This window comes from Hemitrygon akajei, chromosome 8 (assembly GCF_048418815.1).
Source record: "Hemitrygon akajei chromosome 8, sHemAka1.3, whole genome shotgun sequence".
In the NCBI taxonomy this organism is placed as follows: Eukaryota; Metazoa; Chordata; class Chondrichthyes; order Myliobatiformes; family Dasyatidae; genus Hemitrygon; species Hemitrygon akajei.
Window position 1 is genome coordinate 136,773,703 of NC_133131.1, and position 12,075 is coordinate 136,785,777.

Consider the following 12,075-nt stretch of genomic DNA (forward strand, 5'->3'; position numbering starts at 1 on the left):
AGCAACATTTTTCAGGAAAGATCTTAATTGAAAACACAGGCTCTTTTTTTTTACAAAATCATGTATTATCACAACTTTCACAATTTGATATACTGGAAATGAAAATAAAGAGCCTAACAACCATCTTGAATGCAGACAGACATCAAGAATTAGCTGTTGTAATGATCCTTGCTTTACCTAGGTTGCAAAAATGCCACCCTGCATACAGTAGCACTAATGAAAGGTCATTCACTTGCAATGTTAAAACGTAGAACACTACAGCACAGTACGGGCCCTTCACACCATGATGTTGTGCCGACCAGTCTAATTCTTCCTCCCCCATAGCCCTCCAATTATCATTCATCATGTGCCTATCTAAGAGCCTCTTAAATGTCCCTAATGTAGCACCTCCATCTCCATCTCCGGCAGCATATTCCATGCACTTACTCCTCTCTGTCTAAAACACCTACTTCTAACATCCTCCCTATACTTTTCTCCAATCGTCTTAAAATTATGCCCCCTCACATTATCCATTTCCATGCAGGAAGAAAAGTATATGGCTGTCCACAGTGCCTCTTCTTATCACCTTGTACACCTCTATCAAGTCATCTCTCATCCTCCTTCACTCCAAAAGGAATAGCTTTCGCTTGTTCAAACTATCCTCATAAGAGATGCTCTCTAATCCAGTCAGTATCCTGTTAAACCTCCTCTGCACCCTGTCTAAAGCTCCACATCCTTCCTAAAATGAGAGGACCAAAATGAAACGCAATACTCCAAGTGTGGTTAACCAAAGTTTTATAGAGCTGCAGCTTTACCTCGCAGCTCTTGATTTCAATTCCTAGGCTAATGAAGGCCAACGCAGCATATGCATTCTTAACCATCCTTATTAACTTTCACAACAGCTTTGAAGGATCTAAGGTTCTATTCCCCGGGATCCCTCAGTTCCTCCACAAAGAATTCTGCCGGTTAAGCCCCCTATCATTGAGCACATCTACAAGGAGTACAGCCACTAGTAAACAGCATCCATTATCAAGGAGCCACACCTTCCAGGCCATTCTCTCTTCTCACTGCTGTCATCGGAAAGGAGGTAAGGAGACTTAGGTCCCACACTACCAGCTTCAGGAACAGTTATTATCTTTCAACCATCAGGCTCCTGAACCAGCATGAACTGATTGCATAACCCATGTCCTCACTTTCAAGGACTCTCCACCTTGTGTTCTCTGTATGTATGTATATTTTCACTTACTTATTTGTATTTGCTGCATTTTCCTTCTTTTCCACATTGGCTATTTGTCATTCTTTGTTTGAGTGTGGATTTTCTTTGATTCTATTATGCCTACAAGAAAATGAATCTTAAGGTAGTATATGGTGACATACACATACTTTGATTATAAATTTATTTTGAACTTCCTATTCTGCCTTCCAAAGTGTATCAGCTCACACTTTTCTGGATTGAACTCCATCTGCCACTTCTCAGCCCAGCTCTGCATCCTATCCATGTCCATATAGCAACCTTGTACAATAACTACAACATCACCAATCTCCATGTCATCTGCATACTTACTAACCCACATTTCCACTGCCTCATTCATGTTTTTTTAAAATCAAAATCACAGAAAACAGGGGTCCCAGAACAGCTCCCTCTAGAAAACCATGGGTCACTGACCTCTAAGCAGAACACACTCTATCTGCTGCCATCCTTTGCCTTCTGTAGGTAAGAAGTGTCTGATTCCATCCAGCCAAGTTTCCCTAGATCCCATGCCTCATGACTTTCTGAATGAGCCCACCATGGGGAGTCTTGTTACAGACCTTAATAAATCTGTACACACCACACCCACTGCTCTAGCTTCATCAACTGTCTTTGTCCCTTCTTTAAAGAATTCATTCAGGCTCTCAAAACCATGCTGACTATGTCTAATCAGACTATGCTTCTTCAAATATTTGTAAATCCTATCTCTAATCTTAGAATCCTCTCCAATAATTTTCCCACCACTCACTGGTCTATAATTCCTAGGGCTATCCCTATTACATTTCTTGAACAAAGGAATAACATTTACCACCCTTCAATCTTCTGGTACTTCTTATGTGACCTGTGAGGATACAAAGATAATTTCTAAAGACTCAGCAATATCCTCTCGGGATTCCCATAGTAAAATGGGCTATATCTCATCCAACCCTGGGGACTTATCTATCATAATATTTTTCAACATTTCCAGCACATCCTCTTTCTTAACATCAACATCTTCCATCACATCAGCCTGCTCTACACTGTCCTTACACTTGTCAAGGTCCCTTTAACTGGTGAATACTAGACCAAAGTATTGATTAAGGATTACCCCTACCTCCTCTGCTCCTGGCACAATCCCTCTTTTATCCCTGATCAGCCTTTACTCTCTCCAGTCATTCTCATGTTCCTTATGTACTGTATGTGTGGAGTGTCTTGGGGTCTTCCTTAATCCTATTCGCCAAGGCCTTCTCATGCCCTCTTCTAGCCCTCCTAATTCCATTCTTAAACTACTTCCTGGCTACCTTGTAACTCTCTAGAGCCCTGTCTGATCCTTGCTTCCTAAACCTTAGTGATGCTTTTTGCTTTCTCTTGACCAGAAGTTCCGCATCTCTTGTCAACTTCACTCTACCATTCCTTCCTTGCCTCAATGACATAAACCTATCTAGAACCCTATGCAAGTACTCCATAAACAACCTCCGCATTTCTGTTGCGCAATTCCCTGAGTACATCTGTTCCAAATTTACACTCTCGGGTTCCTGCCAAATAGCATCGTAATTCCCTCTCTCCAAATTAAATATTTTCCCACACCCTCTGATCCTATCCCTCTTCAAGGCTATGATAAAAGTCAGGGAGTTGTGGTCACTGTCTGGAAAATGCTCATTCACAAAGAGATCCGTCTCCTGACCTGGTTCATTGCCGAGCACAAAATCCAGTATAGCCCCGGCCTGTCTATACATGGTGCTAGGAACCCTTCCTGAACACACCTAATAAATTCCACCCCATCTAAATCTTTTTCACTAAGTAGATGCCATTCAATATTAAGCTGAAGTTCCCTATGACAACAACCCTGTCATCTCTGCACCTTTCCAAAATCTGTTTCTCAGTTTCTCTATTGCTATTGGGGGTGGGGGGCATCAATAGAATATTCCTAATAGATTGATTGCTCCATTCCTGCTTCTGACGTCCACCCACTCTGACCCAGTAGACAATCCCTCCACAACATCCTCTCTTGTTGCAGCTGTGATACTACCCCTGATTAGCAATGCACTCCCCCACCTCCCACAACATTTATTCCTGCCCTTGTCATAGAGGAATTTAAAAATAAAGGATTTTAAAGTTGAAGTATTACATGATGTAAAACAGCAGACTCACAGAGGATGAAGTGACTAGGGTGGGGGGTGGGGGGGGGAAGAGAAGGATAGAATACCGTTGGAACTTCTTCACATTGCTGGGTGTCAACATCTGTCTGCTAATCAGAGTGAACAGCAGTGGACTGAGCACACAGCCCCGGGGGGCCCCGTGCTCAGTGTGATGGTGTTGGAGATGCTGTTCCTGATCCGGACTGACTGAGGTCTCCTAGTCAGGAAGTCTAGGATCCAGTTGCAGAGGGAGGTGTTCAGGCCCAGTAGGCTCAGCTTTCCAATCAGTTTCTGAGGGATGATTGTGATGAATGCTGAACTGAAGTCTATGAACAGCATTCAATTGTACGTGTCTTACATCCTTACTTTACGTTATGTCTCCATCTAAATGTGCCATGTGCAATCATAGTAATTTATAATAATTTATAACAAATAGAACAGTCAATGTAATATAGAGTACACTCACATCAGCGTGAGTTCATCAGTCTGATGGCCTGGTGGAAGAAGTTTTCCCAGAGCCTGTTGGTCCTGGGTTTTATGCTGTGGTACCGCTTCTCCGATGTAGGCAGCTGGAATAGATTGTGGTTGGGATGGCTTGGGTCCCCAAGGATTCTACGTACCCTTTTTACACACCTGTCCTTGTAAATATCCTGAATAGTGGGAAGTTCACATCTACAGATGCGCAGGGCTGTCTGCACCACTCTCTGCAGAGTCCTGTGATTGAGGGAGGTACAGTACCCACACCAGGCAGTGATGCAGCCAGTCTGGATGTTCTCAATTGTGCCCCTGTAGAAAATTCCTCAACTGTCTGAGGTGAAAGAAGCACTGTTGTGCCTTTTTCACCACACATCTGGTGTGGACAGACCACGTGAGGTCCTCGGTGATGTGGATGCCGAGGAACTTGAAGCTGTTTACCTTCTCAACCCCAGATCCATTGATGACAATAGGGGTTAGTCCTCCTATCAGTGCATAATTAAGGTTATTATGACATTCACAGAATTGCAGAGTTATTAAATTGTCTTTATTTTAAATGAATACCAATTCTATGTTAAGACTATAAAAAACTGTGTAACTACTTCTAGTGATCATATTCATATTCTAGTCCTGTAGATTCTGATATTATCAGAGAGGCTGAAAGTTCAAAGTATTTTTATTACCAGAGTATGTATACTTTATACGACCTTGAGATTTGTCTCCTTACAGGCAACCACAAAACAAAGAAACCCAATAGAACCCATTAAAACTAAAGAAGTCCATCAAACACCCAGTGTGCAGAGAGATAAAAAACAAATCATACAACCAATAGAAGTAAACAAGTAACATTCAGAACTGAAGTTCACAAAAGTGAGCTACAGCCAGGCAGATTCAGAAGTCCATTAGTCGCAGGCCACAGCCTCAGTTTGATACAGAGACGAGTAAACTGCAGAGCAGTGAGTTGAAGTTAAGTGCAGAGATAAATGAACTTTGTGGAGCCGCAAATTGAACCAGCTGGTCCTTTTCCTCCAGCCTTGATACCCTGACCTTGGCCAGGTGTTTAGATCATCCAGACCTCGGGGCGTACCTTGCTTTCAGACCTGGGTGCTGCCACTTCTATGCACTCTCGGGCCCAAGCCTGACCTGTGATTCGGCCTGTGCCTGACCTTTCCAATTTGGCTCAGCACTTACCGGTATGTTGATCATTCCTTGCTCTCGGGCCTGGGCTTTGCCTTGACTCCGCCTCGCCTTTGTTCTGCCGCATCAAATTGCCTTCATCCACTGTAGCAATAGCCATAGATTAGCTCATTCTCTGCTCTCTGGCCCAGGCCCTGCCACCTCAATTCAGCCTGTACACACTGCACCACAACCAACCTGCACCTTAAAGACTTCAGTCCACGTTACAAAAATGCCAGGTCGTACAGGAGGTTCAAAAGCTCAACTCCGACGGGAAGTTGCAGGCTATTCTTTGCAGTGATTGTTTAGCAGAAAAAAGTATGATTAATGAAGCCCTGCTTCAGAATGGGATTTCGTGACATGAGTGACACCAGTCTGGATTTGACTGCTGACAGACGGTACTTCATGCGCACTGGTTAAGTGCCAGATTATAGGCATTGGTGTTGCATTATGAAGATTAATGGAGACAGGAATCACGATTTATATGGCACAGTGGCAGAGCTGCCCCACTGCACCAGAGATCTGCATTCAATCCTGAGCTTGGCTTCTGCCTCTGTGAAGTTTGCACATTCTCCCCTGACCCTTCCTCTGGGAGCTCTCACTTACTTCTAAAGGCATATAGATTTGCAGTTTAGTTTTCCACTGCTCATTGAAATATTTCACTGATTATTGCTCTTTATTGTATGAGATTGGGAGAATCTGGGGTGAGTTAATGAACTGGTGGGACTAGGTCACAATTTGCCAGCTAAGTGCCCAGTGCACTTGTGTGAATGAAGTCACCAGAGCAAAGTACTGGTAAATATGAAGCAGCTTCTGTATTCGACAAAACAAGATACAGAAGGCATAATGTGGAGACGTGTTTGATCGAATGGTCCCACTGGCACAATGTGGGGCTCAACATTTTATGTGCTATACAATAAAGGACAATTCCATAGTTACAATGTATCAACAATGTTTTCTTTGAAACTACACAAAGCCTTCACACCGTCTGATTCGCACCCACACCATTGATATCGAAATGAATTTTAATCAGGATTGTCTGGTCTGGGATTTACGGCTTTTAGGAATCCATTGTTTAGAGCTGCACTCCAAATTAAATCCACAATACATATTCAGATGTGGGTCTTGTAGCCGAAGTCATTTGCTAAATGTATATGTGCTAAACCCAAAAATCGTTCTAACACATTCATTAACATAAGTTATCATCCAACCCAAATCCAGAATATATTTTGCCTTATATTAGCACTTGGGTTTATTGTTCATTGAGTCTTCAGACCCTAAAAGTTTTGAAAGAGAGAGAACAGCTTGGAAGTTGGTGAGCAGAGTGCAATTAATTACTTCTTAGAAACATTCATTCAAAGGATGTGGGCTTCACAAGCTCAGCCAGAATTTAACTGCCCATTTCTAATTGTCCTTGAGAAGGTGGTAGCGAGCTATATATTTGAATTGCTACAGTTCTTGAGGTGTGAGTATGACCAAATGTGTTATGGAAAAATATCCAGAATTTAGACTCATTGATGGTGAAGGAACAGTGAGGTATTTGTAAGCCAGGATGGTGTGTGGCTTTAAGGACCAGTTCTAGGTGGTGATGGTTCCATATTTTTGCTGCCTTTGTCCTTCTAGAGCAGCCTTTCTCAACCCTTTTGCCCTGGAGGAATCCTTGAAAAAATTTTCAGGTCTCAGGGAACCCCTGCGTAAAAATTATTATATTTACAGCTCATGGTATGTTAGTGTGATCAGTAAGTTGTTGATATAATAATCCAAAAATTATTGTCAATGCCCTTTTGAGTAGAGAATGAATTTTTAACCAACCTTTCTTGAAAAAAAGGTAGTTAAGCTTAACTTATTTTTCTTGAAATTAATCTCTTTTTTCCCTTTCATAAATTTTAAAAACTCATAAGGCAAACATAATCAATTTCTGTTAAATAACTGACATAAGCCAAAATGGGATTTAATTTTTCTTAAGGTAAGCTTGGTAGATTTAATTTAAATAAAGGATGTAAATTGATTTTCATTAATGCTATTTACAACATGAAAATGCATTGACAATGTTGAATAGTAAAGTTACTAAAAACCATAAGCTAAAGCACTATGAGTAAAAATATAGCCTAAGATACAATTGATGCTTGTTAAACAGGAAAAAGCATGCTCAGACATGTAGAAGTTTAATACTGCAGCAAAATGTTCATTGTTTTCCTATGAATGGCAAGATACTCTTTCACTGAAATCCAAAACTTGTCCATGGACAGGTCAGTAAATCTCATCTTGAGTGCATGATCAGACTGCAGCTCACAAAGTTCTCCCTCTTCTCTCAAAGTCAAGTTCCCAGGCTGAGCAGAAGATTCCGAGAAAGGGTCCATCACTCAGTCTTATACTTGTGTTGAACAGGAGGAAAAATACTGTTCAATTTTGTACTGCAGTACTTCCAGGTGGTTTTCAATTAGACTCGAGATTTTCTGATATCCTTCCTCACTCTCAAGCCCAAGCAGCAGTGGAAGGGTTTCAAGATTTCCTTTTGCAATATGACTTTTCCAAAGAATCAGTTTCCTTTTAAATCCAAGAATCTTGTCACTTGAAGTCGTCAGATTCTCCAGGGCTTTGCAGAGATGTGTTCAACTGGTTCATATGATGAAAAATGTCTGCTAAGTAGGCCAGTTTCTGCAGCCATTCTTCATCTTCAAAGCACTCAGCAAAATCTTCTCTACTATTTTTTTTTAAAGTACTCCTGCAATTCACCTTTCAACTCAAACATCCTGTTGAGAACTCTTCTGTTAAGCCACAGGATTTCTCTATGTAGAAGGAGATTGGTGTGCTCTTTGCCCAGGTTTTCACACAGTGTTCTAAACATTCATGAGTGAACTGGTCTTTGTTTCATAAAGTTAACCATTTTCGTAGCATTATCCAGAACTTCTTTTCATTTCATCTCCAAGAGTTTTTGACATCAGCTTATCTCTGTGAAGAAAGCAGTGTGTAGTGACGAAGTCAGGATTTTCTTTTTTTACAAGAGAAACAAAACCTCTCATGGAGCCAGCCACTTATGGGTCACCATCAGTACAGATGCCAACACAGTTCCCCTAAGACAGACCTTTTGTTTCCAGATATGAAGACTAAACATTAAATGTATCATGACCTTTGCTTGGTTTGGCAGCTCTTTGCAACAGAAAAAGCTTTGTTGAATTTCACCGTCATTTACAAATTTTACAAATGCTACAACATGACATTTATTGGTGAAATTCTGGTGACTCACCAACCTGGATAGTGAAGCTGTTGTTTTTTTCAGTTTATCACACAAAACCTTTTCAGCATCCTGTGACATGTCATCAATACGTCGACTTATTGTACTGTTTGAGAGTAAATCCTTTTCAATTTCTCATACTGCATCTTGTCCTAGCATTTTACCCACTATAATTTTACATGCTGGTGTTATTAGATTCTCACCAACTGTGTGACTTTTCCTTTTCTGGGTAATAAGTTTTGCTACAAAGTAACTTGCTTCCTGAATCTTTTACTGACTGTGACTTTATTAGCAAACATTTTACTCTGTTTTGAGATTCCAATAGCCATTTAAAATAATCATCACTTTTACATGTCATATGGTTGTGATTTGTAGTTAACTTTCTTTTCAATTTTGCTGGAGCCATTGCTATAATAGTAGGTTGTTTGCCACAGACTGGTCACAATGGAACAGGACAACTTTGATCACCAGTCCATGTAAAACCCATTGATAAGTAGCTTTCATTGTAAAGATGGACTCTGAGTCCACTTTTGAACTAGTGCAGTGATTATAATTTTTCATACCAGAATTGTCCATAGGCCTCGACCTTGAATCCTCCTCTTCCTCCTCACACCTCCTATACAAAAATTGCCACATTGAACCATCGGTCCCGTCTGTAAAACACAGAGGTTACTAAGATACGTCACTGCCCAAGTTGGGTGAGTCCATTCAATGTTTAGAAAATGCACTTCATGCTCTTTATCACACCGGGCAGAGCTTAAGAGGACGATGGCACCTAATGGCGACTTTTTCACTTGCATCTTTGGAAACAGCTCTATTTCTATCTTTAATATCTATTTTTTCCTTTTCAGGGTTATTTTGAAGACCGTGACCTAAAATTACATGCTGACTTTGGTTCTTTGTGGAAATGGAACCTACCCTTGGGGCCTCACAACTGGCTACTTTTCGATTTGTCAAGGATGCAGCCTGGAAGACTAGCGTGATTTCAGGGTGCCGGATTTTTTTGGCTTTGGAGGCGGGCAATTCAAGGCTGGTGCCATCGCTGCCTGTTGCATCATTGGAGATGGAAGATCGTAAGCAGTGAGCTGGTTGCTGGCTGAGTTTTTTGCCACAAGTGTCAACCTGCCTAATACTACTGTGTTACTGAATAATAATGTTTCTCGGAAAATTTGGTTTTGTGGATTTGGAATTGACTTTTCCACGGAAGGCAGAGTTAGTAGTTGGTAGTAGATGGAGCATATCCTGCCCAGAGGTTGGTGAATAGAAGTATTCCATAGGGATCTGTCCTGGTATAAATGACTTGGGTGAGTAATTAGAAAGGTGGGTTGGAGCAGTTGTTGATAGAATGGAAGTTCGTCATAGGTTCTATATAGGATATAGGAGCTGAACAGAAAAGTGGCAGATTAAATTCAATCCGGAAAAGTGTAAAATGATATACTTTGGAAGATCAAACATTAAGATGGAGTACAAGGTCAATGTCAGGATTCTTAGCAGTGTCAAGGAAATCAGAACTATATTGGGATCCACATCCGTAGATCACTCAAAAGTTGCCACACAAGTTGCTAGGTGATTAAGAAGGTGCATGGTCTGCTGGTTTTCATTAGTTGAGGATTGAGTTCAAGTGCTGTAAGGTATTTTTGCAGCTTTGTAAAACTCTGGTTTAACCACACCTAGACTATCGTGTTCAGTTTTGTTCAACTCACTATGGGAAGGATGTGGAAGCCTCGGAGAAGGTACAATTGAGATTTGTCAGGATGCTGCCTGGATTAGAGAATATTTCTCATGAGAGAAGGTTGGTTGATGTAAGGCTTTTTGACTTGGAGTGATGGAGGATGAGAAGTGTCTTGTCAGAGGAGTAAAAGATTATGAAGGGCATAGATAGACAGGATAGCCAGCATCTTTATTCACAGGGAAGCAAGGGCTAATACCAGAGGGCATCCACTTTAGGTGAATGGGGGAAAGTGTGAGAGGATGTCAGAGGTAGTTTTTTTAAACAGAAAGTGGTGGGTGTCTGGAATGCACTGCCAGGGTGGTTGGAGAAGCTAATACAATAGGGGCATTTGAAAGAATCTTAGATAGGTAGAATGGATTTAATAAAAATGGAGAGTTATTGGCTAATTAGGAGGGAAGGGTTAGATTGATGATAGGGAATGCTTCTACAGGTCAGTGCAACATCATGGGTCGAAAGGCCTGTGTTGACCTGTTCTGCTGTCTATAAAGATTCTCTTCTCTCGATAAAGTGAAGACATAAGAGACTGTGGATGCTGGCATCTGGAGCAACAAGAAAACTCAGCAGGTCCTATTCAGATTAATTTATTTATCACAGGTACTTTGAAATATACAGTGAAATGCGTGTCTGCGTTAACAACCAACACAACGTAAGGATGTGCTGAGCACAGCCGCAAGTGTCACCACACGTTCTGGTACCAACATAGCATATCCAGAATGTTGAACAGAACAACGCACATGACAGCCACAGAACTGCAGCAATAGGACAACCCTTGCCTCATCCCACTCATCCAACACTCTCATAGACACACAGACACTCCTCCCACTCCAGGACAGGCCACTTCCAGGCCTCCAGCTTCCAGCAGACTTGCAGACACGCTGACATCAGGCTTCTGACTTCCCTGTTGGACCACAGGCTTGGGGCTTTGGCCATTAGGCCTCAACTCCTGGACTTCCAATTGACCTTTGGTATCAATGCCAGGAGTAGTTGATGTATTGAGATGTAATCTAATTATGGAAATAAGATAGGGCTCACCAATTTATAGCTGACTTAACTAAAAGAATGATCACTTTCTTGTGTTACGAACCCTGTAACTGGGTCACTTACCAGCAAAGATAGAGAGGTCCGTTGAAGTCTGATGGTACTATTTTTAACAGTATTTATTAGTAAAAATACACAAAAATAATATCAATGCAAACATACAGATAATATACGTCGTCAATACTAAATCTAAAAGTGCGGGTATAATAATAATCAATAAGAAATAGCTCTATCGTTGTCTAGGGGATAATGTATTGTCCGATGGAAATATAAAAGTCACTCAGTTCATGCAGGCTGCAGCCTTTGGTTGGAGTCAAGAGAGAGATTTTTAGAAACTTGCCGGCTTTTCCTTTTATGATTTCGATCCTTTGTGAGTTCCGTTGGTGTGGCCGGTCACTTGTGGCCTCTCCTTTAGCTAAAGCCGTTCTTCCGTGGCGAGCCCGCCAATTCCCAGGCAAGGGAAAAGGACGTACGCAAACCCCCCACCGGCTGTCGCTATTAAACGCTGTCATGGGATTTCTAGCGTTTCTCCTGGTGCGTCTAAAGGGGTTGTTCCCCAGACCCTCTTTTATCCTTACTCATGGGGTCTCAGATGTCAATCAGGTTGGGATGATGCAATCCCTCAACCAGCCCACTCTGGTCATCCCCTGAGGGCTTCAATGAATAGTACAGTACTCAATACACAATTCTGTCTCCAAGAGACAATGGCCGTTATCCGTGGCTTTGTCTTGCTGAGGCCAGGACACATTCCAAACCTTGAGGATTCTCTCTCATTTCCTGGGTCCCAGACCCGAATTAATAGCGATCTTGTGATTCTCAAGAAGGAGGGGGCTACTTTGTACCCTTCGGCCCCTCAGAGTTGTGGCACATTCGTAACACCCCCTTCCTTCAAAGCTTTTTTACCATCAGTAAAAATGAATTAATACAGAGTCTTACAGGATTTTAGAATCTAACACAATACAAAAGAGTTTTTTTCATCACTACAGAGTAATACAGTTATACATTCAATTCAGCATCTAAACAGTTAACGATTACATTGTCACTTCCTTTAATATCTTAACATCTTGTACCTTAA

General features: G+C 41.5%; 1 pseudogene; it reads left to right on the forward strand.

The window, feature by feature from the left end:
* The first annotated feature begins 9,137 nt into the window (after positions 1 to 9,137).
* LOC140732541 (uncharacterized) overlaps positions 9,138 to 12,075 on the forward strand; it is a 78,463-nt pseudogene continuing 75,525 nt past the window's right edge.